Source organism: Pelodiscus sinensis, chromosome 29 (assembly GCF_052426305.1).
Source record: "Pelodiscus sinensis isolate ZL-2025 chromosome 29, ASM5242630v1, whole genome shotgun sequence".
NCBI classification, from domain to species: Eukaryota; Metazoa; Chordata; order Testudines; family Trionychidae; genus Pelodiscus; species Pelodiscus sinensis.
Genome location: NC_143080.1, coordinates 10,259,405 through 10,277,137, shown reverse-complemented (window position 1 = coordinate 10,277,137; position 17,733 = coordinate 10,259,405). Strand labels below are relative to the sequence as shown.

Here is a 17,733-nt window from a genome sequence, read left to right as displayed (position 1 = left end):
CCAGAAGAGTCCTATATAAGAGAAGCACCAGAGTAGAAAAACTTAATTGCTGGATAGAGCTTGAGGAATAAAGACTGGGTGCCTAGGTGCCTGTCTGGTTTGGCCAATATCCATGGCACAGGGGCATTGCTGGCACTTACTGGTATATATCATGTTAATGGATGTACAAGTAGATGAGCCCCTGATGTTGTGGCTTATGTGGTTAGGTCCTCTGATGGTGTCTCTTGTATAGATATATGAAGAGGCTTGGCAATGGGATTTGTTGTAGGTATAGATGAGTGCCAGCAATGCCCTTCTGCTATGTAAATTGGCCAAACTAGACAGTCTCTTCACCAAAGGATGAATGGACACAAATCAGACATAAGGAATTCTGTTCCTCCTCCCACCATCTACCCCACTTCACCCCAGATGGGAGCCACATCACTGGAAGCACCTGGTAGGACTCTGTCCCTGTACTGCCCACACCTGGAGGCTCCGTCCCATTGGCCCCAGGCCCCAGAAGAGTTAATCCCACCCTGTTGGAAAACTATTGGTTTGAATTCTAGTTGTGCAATAATGCTTGTTTCCGGTTTTCCATGTTTGTTTTAGATTTGTCAGCTAGAGAGCTGAGATAGGGCTCTTACTACATTTAAAATGCAGAGCTGCAGTGGGGGTAGCTCCCAGACACAGTGCAAGCCAGGACTATGCCGGGCTTACTCAGTTCCGGCTAGCGCTGGGTCCAGCAGCTTGTGTTCGGAGCCAGCCCCAGCCACCACGAATAGGGTCTGCTTCATTTAAAATGCTCATGCGGTACGATCCACCGCTCTGGCTCTGCTTTGCAGCAGCAGCATCTATCTGCTGTGGCCTGGGCTGGCCGCAAACACTATCTGTTCCATTAGCAGCTTTTATGCCGGTTCCCCCACCACCATCTCCTGCTTCCCCTCTCCCCTGTTGCCTCTGATGCAGAGGCAGCAAGGGGAGGGGAATGCATGTGTTCGAGTAGTCGACTGAACTACTTGCTTACATCCCTCACAAGATCCCTTATGCTTCTGGGCAGAAGCCAATCTCTGAGTCTGAGATCAGGAAGAAAGTTCTGCTGTAAATTGCCCAACATAGGGGAAAGGGACATTTATTTTCTTCTGAAGAACAATGTATCGACTATTTCTGGACATAAGGTAAATCAGGTGGACAGTTGGTTTGATCTCTTTTGACAGTTTGTATATTTATGGATTCTATAATGTATATTTTATAGATTCTTTTCTATTTTAAGGTTTGCTGAAATAAAGATAAAAGATGAGCTCATGGTTCAAACATTTCTCTAAGCAAGGAAGTTTAATTAATTTGTTACAATTGTATTTCTTATAATTGGCAACAAAAAGTTATAACTAGATATACTACTGTACTGAATGTTAATGTCTGTTTTTAACTTGAATTAAAATACTTTGTTCCCTTGCTACATTAAGAAGTAATATAATATGAACTTAGATTATTTGATTTAATCTTTTTGTTCTTGTCTGAAAAAGTAAGTGAATGACTCACTTGATCATATAAAAGATCTTAAATCTACTTACATTTTTCACAGTAAAATTTCTCATTCAGGCATGTTAGCAAGAAGAAGGTGATCAGAGAGGGTAGGGAGCCCCTACTGGATGCGGGCGGTAACCTAGTGACAGATGATGTGGTGAAGGCTGAAGTACTTAATGCTTTTTTTGCCTCTGTCTTCACGGACGAGGTCAGTTCCCAGACTAATGTGCTAAGTGACGCAATATGGGACGAAGGTAGACAGCCCTTGGTGGGGAAAGAACAGGTTAGGAACTACTGAAAAAAGCTAAATGTACATAAATCCATGGGTCTGGACTTAATACATCCGAGGTTACTGAGGGAGTTGGCAAATGTCATTGAGGAGTCTTTGGCCATTATCTGTGAAAAGTCGTGGAGATAAGGAGAGATCCTGGATGATTGGAAAAAGGCAAATGTAGTGCCCATCTTTAAGAAAGGGAAGACGGACGATCCAGGGAACTATAGGTCAATCAGTCTTACCTTAGTCCCTGGAAAAATCATGGAGGGAATCCTCAAGGAATCCATTTTGAAGCACTTGGAAGAGGGGAAGGTGATCAGGAATAGTCAGCATGGATTCATGAAGGGCAAGTCATGCCTGGCCAATCTGATTAGCTTCTATGATGAGGTAGCTGGCTCTGTGGATATGGGAAAGTCAGTGGATGTGATATACCTTGACTTTAGCAAGGCTTTTGATACGGTCTACCACAATATTCTTGCCAGCAAGTTAAGGGAATGTGGATTAGATAAATGGATGGTAATATGGATAGAAAGCTAGCTGGAAGATTGAGCCCAGCAGGTATTCATCAATGGCTCGATGTCAGGATGGCAGTTGGTTTCTAGCAGAGTGCCCCAAGGTTCGGTTCTGGGACTGGTTTTGTTCAACATCTTTATTAATGACCTGGATGAGGGGATTGATTGCACCCTCAGCAAGTTTGCGGATGACGCTAAGCTAGGGGGAGAGGTAGATATGCTGGAGGGTAGGAATAGATTCCAGAGTGACATAGACAAATTGAAGGATTGGGCCACAAGGAATCTGATGAGGTTCAAGAAGGACAAATGTAGAGTCCTGCACTTGGGACGGAAGAATCCTAAGCATTGTTACAGGCTGGGGACCAACTGTCTAAGTAGCAGTTCTGCAGAAAAGGAGCTGGGGATTACAGTGGATTAGAAGCTGGATAGGAGTCAACAGTGTGCCCTTGTAGCCAAGAAGGCTAATGGCGTATTAGGTTGCATTAAGAGGATCATTGCCAGTAGATCCAGAGATGTGATTATTCCTCTTTATTCGGCTCTGGTGAGGCCACATCTGGAGTATTGTGTCCAGTTCTGGGCCCCCAATTACAGGAAGGATGTGGATGTATTAAAGAGGGTCCAGCGGAGGGTGACCAAAATGATTAGAGGGCTGGAGCACAAGGCGTATGAGGAGAGGCTGCGGGAGTTGGGTCTATTTAGACTGCAGAAGAGAAAAGGGAGGGGGGATTTAATAGCAGCCTTCAATTTACTGAAAGGAGGTTCCAAAGAGGATGGAGAAAGGCTCTTCACAGTAGTGATGGATGGCAGAACAAGGAGCAATGGTCCCAAGTTGTGGTGGGAGAGGTCCAGGTTGGATATTAGGAAAAACTATTTCAGTAAGAGGATGCTGAAACACTGGAATGGGTTACCTAGGGAAGTAGTGGAGTCTCCATCCCTAGAGGTGTTTAGGTTTCGGCTTGACAAAACCTTGGGTTGATTGATTTAATTGGGATTGGTCCTGCCTTGGGTAGGGGACTGGACTTGATGGGCTTCAGAGGTTTCTTCCAGTTCTATGGTTCTATGATTCAATGATTGTGGTTTGTCATCTTTTGTTTAATGAAATGATAAGACAATGGAAAGCATGGTATGCATTGTTGCTGACTTTGTAGGTCAGAAATTCATGTCCAGAGACACTGCTTCTTTTTAAAGAATCTATGAAGATACACATTCAGAAATAAGAAACTACTTATAATATTACCCAAATGTAAAACTTTGAGAAGATTGATGTTCATTAGACCAGACTTTAAACAATACAGAAGAGCTGGATGATTGTTTTAAAACAAAATCATCAAAGCACTGGTGAGTGGGGACTTCATCCTTCCCGACATCCGTTGGGAAAATTACACAGCAGGGCGCAAATTATCCAACAAATTCATGGAGTGTATTGGCGATAATTTTTTATATCTGAAGGGCAATCAAAATGATTAGGGGGCTGGAGCATATGGCATATGAGGAGAGGCTGAGGGAGTTGGGTCTGTTTAGTCTGCAGAAGTGAAGAGTGAGGGGGGATTTGATAGCAGCCTTCAACTTCCTGAAGGGAGGTTCCAAAGAGGATGGAGAAAGGCTGTTCTCAGTAGTGATGGCAGAACAAGGAGCAATGGTCTCAAGTTGTGGTGGGAGAGGTCCAGGTTGGATATTAGGAAAAACTATTTCACTAGGAGAGTGGTGAAGCACTGGAATGGGTTACCTAGGGAAGTAGTGGAGTCTCCATCCCTAGAGGTGTTTAAGTCTCAGCTTGACAAAGCCCTGGCCAGGTTAATCTAGTTGGGATTGGTCCTGCCTAGAGCAGGGGGCTGGACTTGATGACCTCCTGAGGTTTCTTTCAGCTCTGTGGTTCTATGATTATATGAAGGGTGAGAAAGCTAGTAGGGGGGAAATGGTCCTAGATTTGTTTTTAACAAATAAGGAAGAACTGGTTCAGTATTTGAAAGTGGAAAGTAGGATAAGTGAAAGTGATCATGAAATGACAGAGTTCATGATTTTATGGAATGGTAGAAGGGACAACAGCAAAATAAAGGCCAGTAAACTTCAAGAAGGCAGACTTCACTAAACTCAGGGAGGTGGTAGGTAAGCGCCGATGGGAAGCAAGACTAAGGAACAACACAGACAGGTGGCATTTTTTCAAATGAACATTATTAAGAGTGCAAGAGCACAGCATTTAATTTCATAGCAAAGATAAAAAGAGACTTAACTAGGAGATCTTGAATTATCTAAAAATAAGAGTCTTATGAAACATGGAAACTAGATAAAAGTACTAGGATGAATATAAACAATAACATAAGAACAGCCATACTGGGTCAGACCAAAGGTACATCTATCCCAGTATCCTGCCTGCCGACAGTGGCCAGTACCAAATGCCCCAGAGGGAGGGAACAGAGTAGGTAATCATCATGTGATTCCTCTACTTTCATCCATTTCTAGACAAACAGAGGCTAGGGACACCATTCCTACCCATCCTGGCTAATAGCCATTGATGGACATAACCTCCTGGAATCTATCTAGCTCTCCTTTGAACCCTTTTAAAGTCCTAGTCTTCACATCCTCTGGCAAGGAGTTCTACAGGTTGACTGTACTCTGAGTGAACCTCATTTTATAAGGAGTAAGGGATATTTCACAAGAAGGGTTTTTTCTCAAACTAACTGCGTCTCAACAGCATTTTGTATCCGAAATAGGGTATTTCGAAAAAGTGGCCTGCTGCGATTATGCAAATGAAGCACGGGAAATTCAAATCCGTGCTTCGTTTGCAATTTCTTTTGTCTGCATTTGCATTCTTCTCTTGAAAGATGAATGCAGCATAGACATACCCTCAGGGAATAGTTATGGTTCACAGTAATGCTATAAAGGCGTAATAAGTGGGGTTCCACAGGGATCAGTTTTGGGACTGGTTTCATTCAGTATCTTCATCAACTATTTAAATACTGGCATAAAGAGTACACTTATTAAGTTTACAGATGATACCAACCTGGGAGAGGTTGCAAGTGCTTTGGAGGATAGGGTCATAATTCAAAATGATCTGGACTAACTGGAGAAATTGTCTTAGGTAAATAACATGAAATTTAATGAGCACAAATGGAAAGTACTTCACTTAGGAGGGAACAATCAGTTTCACTCATACAGAATGAGAAATGACTGTCTAGGAAGGAGTACGGCTGAAAGGGATTTGAGGGTCATAGTGGAGCACAAGCTAAATGTGAGTCAACAGTGTGAGACTGTTGCAAGAAAAGCAAACATAATTCTGTGATGCATTAACAGGAGTGTTGTGAGCAAGACACAAGAAGTCATTCTTCTGTTCTACTCTACCCTGTTTAGGGCTCAATTGGAATATTGTGTCCAGTTCTTGGCACCACATGTCAAGAAAGATGTGGAGAAACTGGAGAAGGTCCACATAAGAGCAACAAAAGTGATTAAAGGTCTAGAAAAGATGACCTATAAGGGAAGACTGAAAGAATTGATCTTGTTTAGTTAAGAAAAGAGAAGACCGAGAGGGGACATGATAGTAGTTTTCAAGTATCTAGAAAGGTGTTACAAGAAGGAGGGAGAAAAATTGTTCTCCTTGGCCTCTGAGAACAGAACAAGAAGCAATGGGCTTAAATTGCATCTAGGGAGGTTTAGGTTGGACATTAGGAAAAAGTTTCTGTCAGGGAGGTTAAACACTGGAATAAATTGCCTAGGGGAGTTGTGGAATTTCCATCACTGGAGATATTTAAGGGCAGGTTAGAGAGACGTTTATCAGGGATGATCTAAACAATGCTTGTTCCTGCCATGAGTGCAGGGGACTGGACTCAATGACCTGTTGAGGTCCCTTCCAGTTCTAGGATTCTATGACAATGTTTTACATTTGTTTTTATGTCTTTTGACAGAAAGCTTTGTATAGAATTGCAGTTTAGAAAAGGTTAATATGAGCTTTGATTAAAAAGAGACTGGGTCTGTTAGTATTCTGTAATGACAGTTGGCAACAGGAGTGATTTATCACAGTTTTTATTCCAAATGTCTCTTTATTGGATACTATGCATGATAGAAATCCAAGCTGCTGGACTTTGTTCAACTTCTGCAACATAGAGGATTAATAGCATAACGGCTCAGGGCTAGAGATCCCTATTGCTCTCCTGTGAATGGAATTATTTAGAGACTTGAAGAGGAGGAGCCAGAAAGGGGAAGGAGACTATTTGAGGACTCAGTTTGGCTAACTACTAGCCAGCTTTCTGCTTCATGCTGTTGCTGTTGCATTGGCATATGATGTGGATAAGTATTAGGCTGAGTACAGAAAGGAATGCCTGGGTAGCAGAGTTGATCATGGAAGCAACAAAATAACATAAGAACATCAGGAAAGTGCTCCTGCATTTTACCTATTTGATGATAAAAAAGCTTTATTGATTAATATAAATAGGCTTCTTCGTGCAGAGGTGAAGTACTGGATTCTTTTGGAGAGATCTATAAATCGTGATTGTGTATTTCGTCAAGGACTTGTTCAAGGATTTGATTATCAAACTCAGCTGCTTTGTGATTATACTTTAACTCACATGTGTTTGCAGGTAAGTTTAGCAATAATTTTTAGATTTTATGTCATAAGAGCTATAACTAAGACAACATCTTCATGAAAATGTGTCTCTATTCTACCACTAATGTGCACGAGTCACTCCTGCTAGGAGTAAGCATGTGTATTTAATTTTGATTGAATACAGCAAATAACCAGAGGAGGTATGGGGTAGTCATACTTCATTAACTTATGATTTTTCCCTTTTTCTTTTAAAATAATATACACAATTGACATGGGATTGCCAGCTCCCATGCTTTCTGCACTCTTTGTGTAGTCATAATCAACATAGTTCTTTAACAATTTTGTACAAATTTCCAAAGTTTGTTTTCAAATGAATTCTTGTAGATTGTGAGTCTGGGATATAAAATATTTCTCAAAGCCTTTAGAAACTAGGGATATAAATAATTAACTGATTAATCCAGAGGCGCAGCGAGGGTGTTATGCACCTGGGGGTAAAGGCAAAATTTGTACACCCTCCCCCCCACTGCTGCAACTGCTGCACGGCGGGTCCCCAAACCTGACACATGGCTAAGTCCAACCCTGGGAGGAGCGGTGAGCTTATACCACGTGTTCCCGTGTCCCCTGCAGTTTGTGGTTGGGCCCCCGCACGTACAAATCCGCCGTCGGCGATGGAGGTGAAGAGGCAGGGATGAGGCTCCAGCTGGCAGCAGTGGGTGAAGGAGGAGCAGGCGAGCGGAGGGATGACAGGGGAAGCAGAGGGGACTAAATTGATGCCCCCCCCCAGCGTGGCACCTGGGGGCAACTGTGCCCTTGCCTTCCCCTCGCTATACCACTGGATTAACCGGTAAGCCTCATCCTTAATAGGTGCAATATATATACCGAAGAACCTGCTGCGCATATAACCGCTAAGATTTTTAGTGGTTACATAGTTATATTTTAAAACGAGTTTTTAGATTCCTGTTAGAAATTAGTACAATGTATTTTAAATACAAATTAAAAATGGAAGTGCCATCTGTGACAGATATGATAATACCTGTAAAATATTAGTTGAACCTTGCTGAATTAACAACGAGGAGTCCTGTGGCATCCTGGAGACAACAGTGCAAATGTTTTATGTTGTGCGATTGTATGCAACTTCTGTAAAGAGAAGGCATGGCTGATGTAAATCCTATGATATGTATGCACTTCAAAAAGCTTGTGGAAACAATGTGCTGGATTAAGAAATCATGGGGATTCTCAAGAAATTCTTGGAAGGAGGAGAATGCAAATGAACCACTTCTGGATTCATTCCTTTGAGGCTATGGCTTGGGCAGAAAACCGCTGTATGGTTATTTCTATTCATGGTGGCTTCAGAGAGTTGAGAGTGACTGGAGCAGAGAGAAACAGTCCCACAGTTGGGATCCTCTCTCCAGAAGATGTCATGGTATCCTCTTGCACTGAGGATACCTCTGTGTGGGGAGATCCCTGTTATTAGGAACATCTAGATCAGTGGTCCCCAACCTTTTCAGGTTGTCGGGCGCCAGGGGGCGTGGCCGTTCGCCCGCCGGGCGCCAGGGGGTGGGGACACTTGCCCGCCCGGGGGCGGCCCCCCCAGCCGCATGCCCGGGGCCGGGGCCCCCCCCATAGCCACGCGCCCGGGGCCGGCGACCCCCCCCGTAAGCGCCGCGCGCCCGGGGCCGGCGCCCCACCCGTAAGCGCCGCGCGCCCGGTGCCGGCGCTCCCCCCCGTAAGCGCAGCACACCCAGGGGCGGGGCCAGCGCCAGGGCCAGGGCACGTGCAGCGCCCCCGGGGGCGGGGCCAAGGCCGGAGCCGGCAAGGGGCACGCACAGTGCCCCCGGGGGCAGAGCCAAGGCTGGGGCCGGCGCCGGGGCCAGGGCACGCGCGGCGCACCCGGGTTGGGGACCACGGCTCCGCGGGCGCATGTAAAGAGCCCGGCGGGCGCCATGGCGCCTGCGGGCACCGGGTTGGGGACCACGGATCTAGATAATAGTAAAGGGGAAATAAAATATTAGAAATATTTACACTTGGGTTTATGTTGATTTGAACAATTGCAGTTAGTAAATTGGATAGAATTTCTGTGTGTAGAAATTCTGTGCTTGAATAATATGAGGATAACAATAGAAATACATTATCAACCACTAGACCAGGTTGGTGGCTGTGAGTGTTTAATACAGAAGGAGATTAGCAAGGTACAAAAAGAGAAAACACAGTAATAATAGCTTTTAAGGGATTTTAATTGTCCTTATATTGACTAGGTACATGTCACCTGAGGATGGGATGCAGAGAGAAAATTTGTAGATGCCATTAATGACTGCTTCTTGTCCTGGAACTACCATGTAGAGAGCCAAGTCTTGACTTAATCATGGGCCAAGATGTGAATATAACTAAACTCCTGAGTAACAGCAACCATAATGTAATTATATGTAACATAATGGGGAGGAGGAAGTACCAAAGAAATCCATCTTAGTAGTATTAACTTCCAAAATGGGAACTACACAAAAATGAGGAGACTAGTTAAATGGAAATTAAAAGACATCCTTTAGAAACTGGCAGTCAAATCCAATTGAGGAAAATAGGAAGAAGCATAAATTCCGACAAGTCAAGTGTAAAAATATAATTAGGCAAGCCAGAAAAGAATCTGAAAGCAACTGGTAAAAGATAAAAAAATGAACTGCAAAAAATTTTACAGTACATCAAAGGAAGAAAGCGGGGCCACTGAATGATTGAGGTACTAAAGAAGCATGCAAGGTTGATAAGGCCTTTGTGGAGAAGCAAAGTGAATTCTTTGCATAAGTCTTCACTGCATATGCTGTGAGGGAGATTCCCATCTTTTTAGATGGCAGATCTTAGGCAGTGTCCTACATTGAGGAGTCAGTAGAGAAGTTTTTTAAACACATTGATAAATTCTACAGTAATTAGTCACTAGGACTAGAAGGTTTCACCCCAGAGTTATGAAGGAATTCAAATTAAAAATTGCAGAACTATGGTGTGTAACCTGTCACTTTTATATCAGTTTCTGCATCAGATGACAGGAAAATTGTAACACTGATTTCAAAACAAAAGCTTCAGAAGTGATCCTGGCAATTACAGACTGGTAAGCCTAACTTCAATACAAGACAAACTGGTTGAAACTACAGTAAAGAACAGAATTTTCAGATGCATAGGTGAGCATTATATGTTGAGGAAGTGTCAACATGTCTTCTATAAATGGAAATCATGCCTCACCAGTCTATTAGAATTCTTTAGAAGATGTCAAGAAGCACGTGAACAAGGGCGATCCAATTTATATAGAATATGTGGAGTTTCAGAATGCCTTTGATGGTGGTTCATTACCAAAGGCTCTTAGGCTACATCTAAACTGCACAGTTATTTCAGAATAAGCTATTCTGGAATAGTTATTCCGAAATAGCTTATTTCAAAATAGTACGTCTACACTGCAGGGAAGCCTCAAAGTTAGTCCAATACAGGCTTCCCTAATGTAGGCGTGCTATCTTGATTTAAAGTTCCAGGAGGAATAAATTAGAATCGCCCTGGTGCGGGGCTATTTTGAAATAGCAGTAGTGGAGTGTCTACATATACCTTATTTCAAAACAGCTATTTTGGAATAGGCGTTATTCTTCATAGAATGAGGTTTACAGAAGTTGGAATAAGCCATCCATTATTTTGAAATTATTTTGAAATAACAGAATTGCTGTGTAGACGCTCACATAGTTATTTCAGAATAATGGCCGTTATTCCGAAATAACTTTGCTGTGCAGACACACTCTAAAGGAAACTAGATAGTCAAGAGATAAAAGGAAAACACCTTTATTGGTCAGTGGTTTCCTGGTCATAAGATACGAAACAAAGCATAAAATAAATAGTTTTTACAGTGGAGAGAGAGAAATGGTGGGGGACTCCAAGGATCTGTAAGGGGACCACTTCTGTTCAACATGCCCATAAACAGTCTGAGAAAAAAGAGTAAACAGTGTGGTGGCAAAGTTGCCAAATGATACAAAATTTCTTAACATAGTTAAGCACAACGCTGGCTTTGAAGAATTACAAAGGGATCTCAGTAAAGTCAGTGACTTGGCAAGAAAGTGACAAATGAAATTCAGTGTTGATAAAAGCAGAATAGTATGCTTGAGAAAACATGGTCACTACTATACGTACAAAATGATGGGGATTAAATTAATTGTAACTGCTCAAGAAAGGAATTTTTGAGACATCCTGGACAGTTCTCCAAAAATATCTGATCAGTATACAGTGGCAGTCCACAAACTTAACATAATGTAATAAAACATTAGAAAAGGGGAAAAACAAGACAGAAAATATCATTATATTTATTATTATAAACATAATATAATAAAATATTAAAATAACAAAGAAAAGAAAATATAATATTTTAGATATAATATATAAATCAACAATACACCCACACCCTGAATATTGCATACAGTTCTGGTTGCCTCATTTAAAAAAAGATGTTCAAATTGAAAAAAGTTCAGAGAAGGCAATAAGAAGGATGAGGGTATGGAACAGCTTTTATGTTAGGAGAGATTCAAAAGACAGGGACTGTAGAGCTTAGGAAAAAGACGAGTAAGAGTTTATGATAGAGAGCTATAAAATCATGAATGGTATGGAGAAAGTGAATTGGGAATGTTATTTACTCTTTCTTACACCATAGGAACTGACCCAATGAAATTAACAGGCAGCAGGTTTAAAACAAACAGGAGTACTATTTCACACAGTACACAATTAATCTGTGGAAAATGTTGCCAGGAGACATTGTAGAGGCCAAAAGTATAATTGGATTAAAAAAATGGATAAGTTCATGGAAGCTAGGTCCATCAATGGCTATTAGTCAATATGATCAAGGTCTCAAACCCATGCTGTGTGTGTCACTAAATCTCTGGCTGCTAGAAGCTGGAATTTGCTTGCCAAGAGAAAATATATGACTCAATAAATTGCCCGGTTCGGCTCATTCTAAAATCTGGTACTTGGTACTGTCGAAGGGAAGATGCTGGGCAAGCTGGACCATTGATCTGAGTCTGGATGGCCATTCTTATGTTCATATTGACTGACAAAAAATGAAGCGACACGCTAACAGGGAATCTTGAAAACAGTAATGTTTTGTGAATTAGCTTGGAAAGTGTTGCCTTTTCATGGAACACGTGGAAGAAATCACAGAGGTCTTCTCGGGAGAAACAAAAAGTGCTGTGGAGTTTAATATTTATTATTTCAAACTTTTTACTTAGTGGCTTTCCACCGTGAGGGTTTTTTTACACTTTTCATATGATTCTGAATAGTGTACAGAACAGCCATACTGGGTCAGACCAAATGTCCATCTAGCTCAGTATCCTGTCTTCCAGCAGTGGTCAATGCCAGGTGCCCCAGAGGGAGTGAATGAAATGGGTAATCATCATGTGATTGGATCATGTCATCCATTTCCAGCCTCTGACAGAGGCTAGGGACACCATTGCTACCCATCCTGGCTAATAGCCATTGATGGACCTACCCTCCATGAATTTATCTAGTTCTTTTTTGAACCCTGTTAAAGTCCCAGTCTTTTAAATCTTTCTTCATATGGCATCTATTCCAAATCCCTAATAATTTTTGTTGCCCTTTTCTGAATTTTTTCCAATGCCAATATATCTTTTTTTGAGATGAGGTGACCACATCTGTAAGCAGTGTTCAAGATGTGGGCATACCATGGATTTATATACAGGCAATAAGATATTCTCTGTCTTATTCTCTATCCCTTTTTAAATGATTCCTAACATTCTGTTTGCTTTTTTTTGACTGCTGCTGACAACTGAATGGATGTTTTCAGAGAACTGTCCACAGTGACTCCAAGAGCTCTCTCTTGAGTGGTTATAGCTAAATTAGTCACCATCATTTTGTATGTATAGTTGGGATTATATTTTCCAGTGTGCATTACTTTGCATTTATCAACATTAAAATTCATTTGCCATTTTGTTGCTCAATCACTTAGTTTTGTGAGATCCTTTTGAAGCTCTTCACAGTCTGCTTTGTTCATAATTATCTTGAACAGTTTAGTATCATCTGCAAATTTTGCCACCTAGCTGTTTACCCCTTTTTCCAGATGATTTAGAAATGTGTTGATTAGGACTGGTCCCAGTACAGACTAGTTATCAATTCATGAGAGGACCATTTTATGACAACTTACTTTACTTAAAAGCCGTTTGTGAGGGACTTTGTCAAAGGCTTTCAAATTTCTGTAAAGGATTTTTTTGTATGCCAAGCATATGTTCCTATGGGTTAGTTCCTTTTGATTTTCTTTTAAAGGGACCCTGTCTAGAATGATTGTTTCTAATGATTAATGCTTGATTATCTACACGATTATTCTGGATTACTTGTTTCTGCATGGTATGTTAGATTTTTTCCCCCTTCTTCCCGTGTCTAATTATTCAAATGCTGCTAACAGGTAAAATTATAAATCTTAAAGAAGAACTGCTGTAACAAAATTGGTAGGACTTTTAGAGGCAGGTTTATGACTTGGTTCAACCTCGTTCAAACCTCGTTCAAACAAGTAGGTGTTCTGAGACTCAGAAGTCCCAGGAATTCTGTGACTGTAGACAATAACAGAAACCTTTTGGAAAGTAGAATACAGGATATAAAAGGCACATTCTCTTCCCAAGTGTGGAGGAGAACTTGGGTGAGGAACTTGTGCATTTGAATTTTCTTCTTTGAGATCTCATGTCTGTGTAAGGCGGGTGATAATGCCATCTCAGAAGAGAAGGCAAGGAAGGATCCTGAGAGAGGCTGTGGGAAGAATCATGTGAGAAGGTCACAAATGAAGCTTTAGAGGTAGGTGATTAAGAAATTCTGGGGAGAAGGTAAATTTTTGGATGACTCTATGTCCTGGCCTTACTGTGTTTGATTATCCATTATCTTTCAGTTAAGTATATATGGTTCCTTGCAGGGTCACGCCCATAGTTCTGTACAAGTGAAGTAAAACATGTATAATAAAACTAATCCTTAGCTTTGGTGAGAAACAAAGTCAAGATCAGTAAAAAGAGAAGCCCTTTATTATGAAATTATTTTTAATGGTGGTTTAACAGAAAAGATATTGCACACTTCCATTAGCATTAAAACCAGCATTTTTGCAAATGACCTTCAGAGATAGAAATCCTAGTATATTTGTTAGGTGAGATGGATGAAACAGAACCATGTTAAGTTTTAGCCCTATATATTTTTAATTGTGTGAAAAATTAGCACACAGCACATGGGACTTAGGAGAGAAGTAATGGAGGAAGCTTAAAAAAGAGTATAGTGTGATATCTGTCTTTGAAGGGGCATTTGTATTAGATTATAAGCATATTCATATCAGACAAATATTTGTAATGGGAACTGGGGGCAGGGGATGGGGCAAAGCGTGTGTGTGTGTAGGTGAGAAGAGAAAGCACTTCTGGTAAAGTGGTTAGTTGGTCAGATAAATGTATTAAGAAGAACTAATGTTCTCACCAATTATTCAAGGTCTTTGAAAGGATAAATGACTGAACGGCCACACTTTGAGTAACAATAGCATTGTAGGCTTTATTTCAGGTGACAAAAGGCTCTACAGAGCTATGCATTAAGACATGCAAATAGAACTTGGGACTAACTGTGTCTACCTAGGACAACATATAAAAGCCCATTTCTTCAAGATAGTCTGCTTCAGAGGCAGATTACTGTTCGGGAGGTGGGGGCCCTGGGCCAGAGCAAGTGGGGGCCCTTTCCTCACCCCTTCCATCTGTAGTCATCGCCCCATTCCCCTCCCTTTTGCTCCTGCCAGGGGCCAGATTAGTGGTACAGGTGTCTTCCCCTCCCCATCCAGTGCTCCAGACAGAACGAACATAATTACATTGTGTGGGCTTTCTCTCCTCCTCAGCAGGAGTGCCACATGAATGGAGTGCCCATTTTTCCATGGCCCTCAATTAGCTGGGTTCTGTTGGCCCAGTGTCTAATCTGCTGCTGTCTGCCTTCAGTCACCTCATCAACATTTAATACAAATACATCATATATTCTAAAAGAGGCAAATTACCCATACTCTATACAGAATAGGGGAAAGATAGAGAGAGATTCAGACATAGTGTTGGATTCGGCTTATTAAATTTGTGGGCACCTAGACACCAAAGGTAATAGGTGCATTATAAAAACATAACAATAGAACTCTTAGTTGAACTCATTTTTATGCCTGCAAATGTTATTCTTTGGAAGCTTTTGAATAATTTTAATGGCATCTAGTCAATATTGAGTTTCCAATAATGTGAGCTTCACTTATACCATTCTGAATTTTGGAGGATTCAGAATTGCAAGTGTTGTTTGATCTCTGAATGTGCTCCTCCTATCCAACAAGTCTGCTTGGGGCACAGTCCAGGAAATTTTCTTTAAATGTTGTTTCTCTTTCCCTACCTCGTGCTAAAGTTCTGTTTTTCCTATTTGGCAGGAGTTTGAGGGGTAACATTTTCAATAGCACCTAAGGCCTTGTCTATACTACAAGATAAGGTTGAAATTATTAAGGTTGATTTTTTTAGCACCTGAATTTGTAAAGTTAGAGTTCATGTCCCTACTGGGTACAAGAGTCTGATGTTGTGCATCCCCAATATAGTGGCTTCTATGAACTTTAACGACAGTGCACAGTGGGTAGCTATCCTATAGTTTCTGCCACTCCTTTGTATTCAGGGTTAGGCTCCCAGTGCTTGATGGAACAAAGGCAGTGCAGTGGGTGTTTCTGGGTACATGTCATCAGCATCCCATAATGCAGTCATCTCTTCCCCCCCCCCCCCACACACTTGAAAGTAATGGCAAACAATCTTTTTGTGCCTTTTTTCCCGTTTATCTGTGCATGAACCCCATTCTGAAGCAAAGTGCGATGACAATCATAGTAAACATCTCACACCTTATGCTGCAGTATGTCCAGAGCCTAGCAGAAGTTGATGGAGCGACAAAGAATGTGAGGAGGCCATGGACAGACACATGTACGAAGCACTTGAGTGGAGTAATTGGCAGATGGTGACAGCAATCGAGCCTCTTGACACAGTGGAACACCAGTTCTGGTGCTGAGTGATACGCACAGACTGGTGGGACTGCATAGCTATGCAGTTATGCAGTGGCTGCAAAACTTATGTATGCATAAAGCCACTTTCATTCGATGTTTGCAAATTGCTTTCCGCTGCCCTGAAGCACAGCAATACCAGAATGAGCAGCTGACAGTGGAGAAGCAAGGGGCAATAGCCCTATGGAAGCTTGCAATGCCAGACAGCTATCAGTCAGTTGGGAATCAATTTGGAGTGGGGACTACTGTGATCCAAGTATCCGAGGCAATCAATACCCTTCTTCTATAGAGAGAGGCTGTTCAGTGGTGACAGATGACAGAACAAGAAGCAGTGGTCTCAAGTTGTAGTGAGGGAGGTATAGGTTGACCATTAGGAAAAACTATTTCACTAGGAGGGTGGTGAAACACTGGAATGGGTTACATAGGGAGGTGATAGAATCTCCATCCCTAGAGGTTTTTATGTCTCAGCTTCACAAAGCCGGGATGATTTGGTTGGGATTGGTCCTGCTTTTAGCAGGGGGTTGCACTCGATGACCTTCAGAGCTCTCTTCCAAACCTATGATTTGATGATTCTGGGAAATGTTCAGGGCATAGTAGAGTGCTTTGCTGCGATGGGGTTCCCTAATTGATGGAACCCCATCACATGAAGGGGTAATTCTTGATTATGTTGCAGATGCTGGTGGATCACAATGACTGTTTCACCAGCATCAGTGTGGCCTGGTGGAGAAAGGAACTCTTCAAAAAATTGCAAGATGGAACTTTCTTCCCAGACCAGAAAATTACTTTCAGAGACACTGGAATTCCAACGGTGATCCTTGGAGATTCAGCCTGCACCTTGATCGAATGTTTCTTGAAGCCATATGCAGGCAGCCTGGACCATACTAAGGAACAGTTTTACTACAGGCTAAGCAAGTGCAGAATGGTGGTAGAATGTGCTTTTGGATGTTTAAAGGGAAAGTTTCACAATTTATTGGCTAGGTTAGACCTCAGCAAAAGCAGCATTCCCATTTTTGTGGCAGCCTGTTATGTGCTCCATAATATCTGTGGAAGTAAGAGACAATATTTTATGCCAGGCTGGGGCATCAAGGGCATAGTGGCTAATCATGAATAGCCAGACATCTGGGCAGTAAGGAGAACACCTAGAGGAGCACTGCAAATCAGAGTCTTTGAAAAACAGCTTTGTGAATGGCCAGATTGTGATATGATAGTTGTGCATCTTGCTTCTGGTGCCACACTGGCCAAACAGGACATGAAATTCAAAATTTCTCTGGGCTTTTCCCATGCACCTGGAGAGCAGCAGAGTTGAAAGTCCTGGCCACAGCAGTCACATTGGAGCACTGTGGGACACCTCCCAGAAGTAGCTAAACATGTAGACTTTGACTGCACGGCATCTGCACAACCCTAAAGTCAACTGTGTCAGGTAGAATTTACCATTACTCCTTGTGAAAAGCAGGAGTAATGAAATAGGCTTTAACAGCTCTTAAAGTTGGTGGAATGAGCTTGGTTGTGAACTCATTGTTTAGAAAATCTACGGAATGCAGCCAAGTTTTACCTAAACTAGTGTAGACCAGGCCTTAGTGAGTGAGGCTCAATAAATTCTGTTGACTTTAAATGGGATTTATGTTTCTAAGTCACTTGGGCATTTTTGAAAATATCTAATATTTAATATAACTCTTGAATTTCAGAATCTTATGTGTAGAGACTTTTTTGCTTTAAAGAAGTTGAATAATCAGGATTTTTTTCATTCTAGCAGCCACCCCACAAATTTGGATATTATTATCAACTTGTGTTTATCTACTTGTGTGATCCTGTTCTATATTTACCAAATACTCTTAGTCCCATATGGAGTTCACAAATAATATCTGTG

General features: G+C 41.7%; 1 protein-coding gene across 14 annotated transcripts in view; it reads left to right on the top strand.

The window, feature by feature from the left end:
* TANC2 (tetratricopeptide repeat, ankyrin repeat and coiled-coil containing 2) overlaps positions 1 to 17,733 on the top strand; it is a 702,540-nt gene that overhangs the window by 241,724 nt on the left and 443,083 nt on the right. The window contains exon 1 of one of the 14 annotated variants that reach the window (XM_089774014.1): positions 1,458 to 6,860. The exons of the other annotated variants lie outside the window; for them this stretch is intronic. The gene's annotated coding sequence lies outside the window, so the exon portion shown is untranslated. Of the gene's footprint in view, positions 1 to 1,457; positions 6,861 to 17,733 lie in introns of those variants that run through there. 14 annotated transcript variants of the gene reach the window in all.